The sequence below is a fragment of the Tupaia chinensis genome, unplaced genomic scaffold (assembly GCF_000334495.1).
Source record: "Tupaia chinensis unplaced genomic scaffold, TupChi_1.0 Scaffold142100_1, whole genome shotgun sequence".
Classification (NCBI taxonomy): domain Eukaryota; kingdom Metazoa; phylum Chordata; class Mammalia; order Scandentia; family Tupaiidae; genus Tupaia; species Tupaia belangeri.
Window position 1 is genome coordinate 2,035,650 of NW_006201951.1, and position 6,659 is coordinate 2,042,308.

Consider the following 6,659-nt stretch of genomic DNA (forward strand, 5'->3'; position numbering starts at 1 on the left):
GGGGGGGCGGGGCAGGAACCCTCCGCCAGTGCAGACAGCCCGCCTGCGCGTCCATGAGCAGCCTGACCACCCAGACGGTTAGGAGAGCGTGCCACGTGAGGACTGCTCTGTCCTCACAGTTCTGAGATGGGGCACGGTAGCTCAGCACGAGGAATGGCTTGCAGTAGTGACTTAAGGACTGACCTAAAACAAAAAACTTATTTTTTCTGATCCCACCACCTTCCAGGAAGAAAATAATGGTCTCTATTGCGAGTGCATGCACCTTATAGAAAAAATCTCTCTTAAAAAAAAAATAGACACTGAGGAGGTTGTACAGATCCAGCCAGCTAGGGTTGACAGTTTCTTTAAAAAGCCCGAAGCTGTCAGTCTCCTGAGCTGTGTACCCACTGCGTAATTAGGAAAAACAACCAGACTCATCTAACCGTGGCATGTGACCCACCACGAGGCAATGCATGCACAAGCCCCTCCTGAGAACCTGGACAGAGCTCCTCCCAGGATAACAGCCCTGCACCTCAGGTCCTCCCCAGCAGCTCGTTCTCCAGGCCCCTCCCTGCCTGCAGGAGCTCTTCTCTCCTTCCATAGACTCTGCTTTGCTCTCCCCTCACTGGGTCAGCGTCTCTAATTCTTTTTTTTTTTTTTTTCTTTTTTGGAGAGATTTTCACTGTAGGGCACGTGCGCTCGCCAGACAGACAGAGAGAGACAGAGAGACAGAAAGCGAGAAATCACCCCCCAGGGGGGATGGTCACGCCGCAATCCCTCCTCCTCCATTCTCCTCTCGGGATCTTGGGCACGCACGCACACACGCCCGGCGTGAGTTTTAAGCCACCGGGTCCGGGACACGAACCGCGGTCGACTACGTGGGAGTCCAGCGACATAGCCATTACGCTAACTGCTGGTTCCCAGTGTCTTTAATTCTTCATGTGTGAGGCAAAAAGCCAGGTTTCTGCCATTCCTGCCCTGGGTGTAGGGCCCACATACCCCATTGTGGAGAGCAGCAGAACCTGAGCTAAACCACAGCGACTTTTAAAGACGAGCAAGTGGCGCCCAGTGTGGGCAAATAAAGGAACGAAGCCCTGAGTACGGGAGCATGGCAAGGGCAAGGTGAGTGGGCTCCTGCGTGTGGCCGGTACTGATAAAGTCGGAGACTGGCAGAGTAAGGTAAGGGGTGAATTAGCGTCATGTGTGGAATGTGGGGACACGGTTGTCCGAAGAGAGGTGTACATCCAGACGTCGGGTATGTTAAACAGAGGGGCCGTGACGTTGGTACCGAGCAGGCCTATCAGTTTCTTGACTTGGCAGGAAACGTGCCCTGGTTCCCGGGACACAGAACATTAAATGAAGAGACCTGCGCTGGGGTTGGAGAACTGATTAGGGGACCAACCAGCTTTAAAAACGCAGTCAGAGGGGGAGACAGGTACCCTGTAACTCCTCACTCTAAACTTCCTCTTGCCTTACATGCTTCAAATTTTCTGAATACCACATAGCCAAGACCTGCTAGGCAAAGGGGGGAGAGATGCCCCCACAGTGGGAGCGGCGGTGGGTTCTGGAAAGAACAGTCACACAGACGCACAGTAGAGGAAGGAGGATCGGGCGTGCCATGTCTCTGATGGAGAAGGCGCAGCCCTGCTGGGCCCAGGTTCATTGTTGCGCAGGGCGATGGGAGGGAGACGGAGGGAAAGCCAGGCGTCCTCTGTCATCCCCTGCAGCTGCGGGCCGCCGTGCTCCCTTGGTCTCAGTGAGCCCCACCTGGCTTCTCTGGCGGAAACCTAGTTTCCTTTGGCCTCCGCGGGTGTGCAGCATCGGGCCAAGCTAGAGTGTGCTCTGCTCATCTTTAAAGGTCGCTGTTCTTTAGCTCAGATTCGGCCGCTCCCTACACCACATCAAAGGGCCGCACAGCTGCGGAAATTCATTACCAAGGGACAGAAAAAGCTAGACCTCGATACGCAAAATGGGAAGATTCCAGTTCAGGAGAATGGAAGGAACCCGAACTGGTATTAGCGTGGGGTTGACGGTGTGCTTGTATTTTCCCAGAATCGTCGCTGAAGCCAAGTGTGGGTTTCAGCTCGACTTGTGAGACCCCTAAACAATGGAACAACCAGAGGACAAGTGATGAAACAGATACGGGAGAGGATGCAGGGCCTGGATCTGCAGGAAGATCCTAAAAAGGTGACAGGAAGGATGGTGAATCAGCACAGACAGCACTACCCCACATGGGGACAGGTGAAAGCTTTGTCTTGAAAAGCCGGACAGTTGGTGAAAGGCCGGAGAAAGCCAGGTGCGGCTGCCCTGCTTTCCCGGTGATGATGCGTTACTAACCGTGCAGGTAAGCGCCCACCCAGTACACAAGAAGACAAAGGTGACTGAACCTATGTCCCGGGTCTCCCTCTGTTAGCCCGGTTACCTGGAGGGATCCAAAACATTAAAGTATTCACAAGGGATTCCCATCAGCTGGGGCAACGCCCACTGATGGCGTCAGCAGTCAGTTACTGATTCACCCCACGTGCCGTTCTCCGTGTGCAGTTTGCTGGTGGAACGCCGCCCCATGTGATGTGGGTGACTTGCCTGCGGGAACCTCACGATCAGCCAGGTTGACACTCTCATTAAACAGGTGTTCACTGGACAACTAGACAGTCGTTTAGAATGCCATGCTTTACATCGCCATCTCGACCTCTACGTAGTGACATCTTTTGGAATTGGACTTCAATACAAGACCACCTTTGGGGCTATGGTCTTCTGTCAGTGTTTAAAGATCTTCGCAAGCAAATCAGAGAGATGCAGGAGAGTTCTGTGCCCTCATTTAATCCCTGAGATTTAGCCACGCGCATTGCAGACCAGCTCCAGGGCGCTAATCCTCATAGCGTGCTTCGCCACTCTTCACGGTACTTGGGGATTGTGGCAGTCACGTTTATGTCCCTGCTAACACACAGGACCATCCAGCGAGAACACGCAAGAGCCATCCAGCTCCACAGGCCCCCACTAGCGAAAGCAGGGGGAGATGTACGGAGGCGCACATCTGAGCTGACGACGAGCTTTAGACGGGCCGGCGGTGCAGGTTAAAGGACACGGCTTCAGCCAGAGGAGGCCAGGTGGGGCTCACTGAGACCAAGGGAGCACGGCGGCCCGCAGCTGCAGGGGATGACAGAGGACGCCTGGCTTTCCCTCCGTCTCCCTCCCATCGCCCTGCGCAACAATGAACCTGGGCCCAGCAGGGCTGCGCCTTCTCCGTCAGAGACGTGGCACGCCTGATCCTCCTTTCTCTACTGTGCGTCTGTGTGACTGTTCTTTCCAGAATCCACCACCGCTCCCACTGTGGGGGCATCTCTCCCCTCTTTGCCTAGCAGGTCTCGGCACCCCACCTTCCCAAGTCAGCAGTACACAGATGCCTCAGGAATCCGGAGGCGGGGAGACGCCTGTCCTAGCAGATGAGAGTGGGCTGTGGCCTGTTGCCTGGCCGCACCTCCGTGGTCAGTTAGCTCTCTACCCGCCATGGGTCAGGTCCCACGAGCCTTCTGTCTGTCCTCTCTCCGAGAATCTGCAGTCCCGTCTTCACGGTTGATAGAGGGGTGAGGCCTCAGGTGTGCAAGCCTGCCCCGTCCACACGGATCACCATGATGGAGCTGGGATCTGCACTGGGACATGGGTTCTGGACCAGTGGATGGCAAGTCCGGGCTGCAGATGCCAGGAGGAAGGCCCGCCCTGCCCACCCTGTCCCTGCCAGTCCAGCTGCTCATGGCATTCACACATGAACTGCTCCGCCTCCAGGTCGGGAGTGAAGCCCGGGAGCCGAGGTGGCTTGCTAGGCCCGTGTTCCAGAGCCACAGGCCAAGGCCAGGGAGGCCCTGGGCGAGGGAGCTGGCGGGCTCCCAGGGTCCTGGCGGGCTTCTTGAGTGGACGCTGGAGCCAAGGCTGGTAAGAGAGCTACCTGGGGGCTGAGTCCTCAACACTGCCTCTCCCTGGACAAAGCACCCATCACTCGAGAAGCCCGGCCTCCGACAGCAACTTCCCGGGTGAGTCCAACGCCAGCCCTGCAGGCTCCGCCTGTCGTGCCCCGACGTGGCCCTACCTGGGCGACGGTGTGGACGGTGCCTTCCTAGCTCGCCTGGCCAGGGATCTTGCTCGTTTGGCCGATGGGTCACATGTGCGCACCAGAAGCCACCCTGAGAGCCCAGCCCTGGCGCACTCCCAGTGCTGAGCCGTGAGCTGAGCTGCTGGTGGGCACCTGGGCTGCGCGTCCTCCTGCCCAAGCACACTGATGTCCAAAATGCATGTGCTCAGTCTTTCCCCAGAGCCCGCAGAGAGCAACCAGCCAGGTGAGGCCCCCGAGTCGGAACACGAGCTCCGACGTGCCTTATGATGAAGGCCCGTCCTCTGGTGGAAGCCCCGGGGCCCTGACCTTCCACTTACCTCACAGCCACAGCCCGTGGCCAGGCAGGTGGTTTGAGTCCCAGCCCACACTAGGCATGCATGCATACATGCCCAAATCCCAACAGGATGGAGAAATGGAAAAGGGATTGCGGTGTGACCTGGCACCATTAGGGGGTGCTTTCTCCTTCGTCATTATTATTTTGAGATTTTTTGCTATAGGGCACGTGTGCTCGCTGGAGAGACAGAAAGAGAAATCACCCCCCAGGGGAATGGCCACACCACAATCCCTTTACCTCCATTCTCCTCTTGGGATCTTGGGCGCGCGCACACACACACACACACACACACACACACACACACACACACACACCTGGTGTGAGCTGTAAGCCACCGGGTCTGGGAATCAAACTGCGGTTGACTACATGGGAGTTCAGTGACATGACCATTTTGCCATCTGCTGGTCCCCTTTCTCTGTTTCTCTGTCTAGCACATGTGCCCTCTGACAGAATTAAAAAAACCCAGACCAGTCTGGGCAGTGAGTTCAAGACCCGTCTCCAGCTGAGGTCAACCCAATGACGCTTTCCTATTTGGGCACGCCCGCTGTGTCAGAGGCGGTTGTTCGGAGCCGAGTGACTAGTCCACACCCTCACGCCTTGGTTCGGTAGTAGTCCTGCCCAGCGCTCCGGTGTCCAGGCTCCGGCTGCACCGGGGCTGGCTTTCACTCAGGAGATGGTCGACTCTGGCCCTGGGACTGGTTCTGTATGGGACAGAACCAGTTCCGGTGCTGAGTGGGCCTGGCTGCAGCGCTGGGCTGGAGCCAGGTCTGGAGGGGTTTGCACCAGGCACTGGGGCCAGCAGTGACCATGGCGCTGGGGCTGGCGATAGGGCCGGTGCAGGGACAGGTGCTAGGTTTGGGGCTGGTGCTGGGGTAGGCGCTAGCTCGGTGGCTGGCTTGGTTGATGTTGGTGCTGGCACTGGGGCCGCCTTCCAGAGAAGCCCTGCCCTGAGCCCCCAGAGGGAGGCTACCCCGCTGATGGGACCGCGTCGCTCTCGCATCGTGAAACTTTGCTTGGTTTGTCTGCTGCCCCAGCAGGAACGTGTCTTACTTCCTGAGGGCTTCCTACATGTAACGTCAGCCAGCGCTCATGTCAGCAGCACGCGTGGTACAACTGCAGCAACACGAAGAGCTGAGCGTGGCCTCTGTGCAGGGTTGTGGAGTTAGCTCATCTTAGTGTCCAAATCCTGGCTCCAGCAGCTCAGAAGACATGCCTGGCTTGTGTGTGCGCCCCAAATGCTGACGGGGTGGAGGCATGGGGGAGAAAGACTGTGGCAATGCCCTCCCCCAGGGGGCGCCTTCTCACTTTCTCTCTCTGGTGAGTGCATATGCCCTCTGGTAAAAAAGGAAAAAAAAACGTTATTGTAACCCAGGGCTGCTTAGTTGAACTGACTCCATCTTGTTAAAATCATCACACCCCCTCCCCCCAGGGGGATGGCCACGCTGCAATCCCTTCTCCATTCTCCTCTCGGGATCTTGGACATGCATACACATGTGCCCGACATGAGTTTAAGTCACTGGGTCCGGGACTGGAACTGTGGTCGAATACATGGGAGTCCAGTGACATAGCCATTACACCAACTGTTGGTCCCCCCTTCTCTTTTTTTTAAAAGACAGGATCTATCTGTGTCATTTATTTTATTTTATTTTTTTATGTGGGGGGCCTCTTCTGCCTCAGCCTCCTGAGTCACCGAGTTTACAGGTGCTTGTCATCATGCCCAGCTTTTAGGTTGGATGAGGAATGGAACTAGGCCTCCCATGTGGTGCCAGCCAGCAGAGCACAGTGTTTTAACAGTATGTGTCACCATGGCTGGATCGCCCTAGACGATTTCTAGAAGTGACATAATTCTGTATAGTAAGCGCATGCGCCCTATAGCAAAACCTCTCCAAAAAGTAAATAAATAAATAAAAGAAAAAAGTCTGTTAAAAAAAAAAATCTCAGGACCAGCAGTATAGATTCTTCGGCCATGTGTATTTCCCCCACACCTGCAGCTAGGTGTCTCCATTAGAAGATAATGGGATTTCCCCTGATGGGATTATCGCCAAGGGCTACACCTGGCCCCGTGTGTCTAAGCCCTTATAGACCTGTTACCGTCTTGTCTGAAACGCACCAATACACCTACGGAATGTCACGAAACACACGCAAATCAAGGCGCCCAGACTGGCCCGCACAAGTTGCTCGGACTACCTGGGCTCAGGCTGCCTGTCAGCTGCTGCTCTGTCTCTCTGTCTCTTTTCA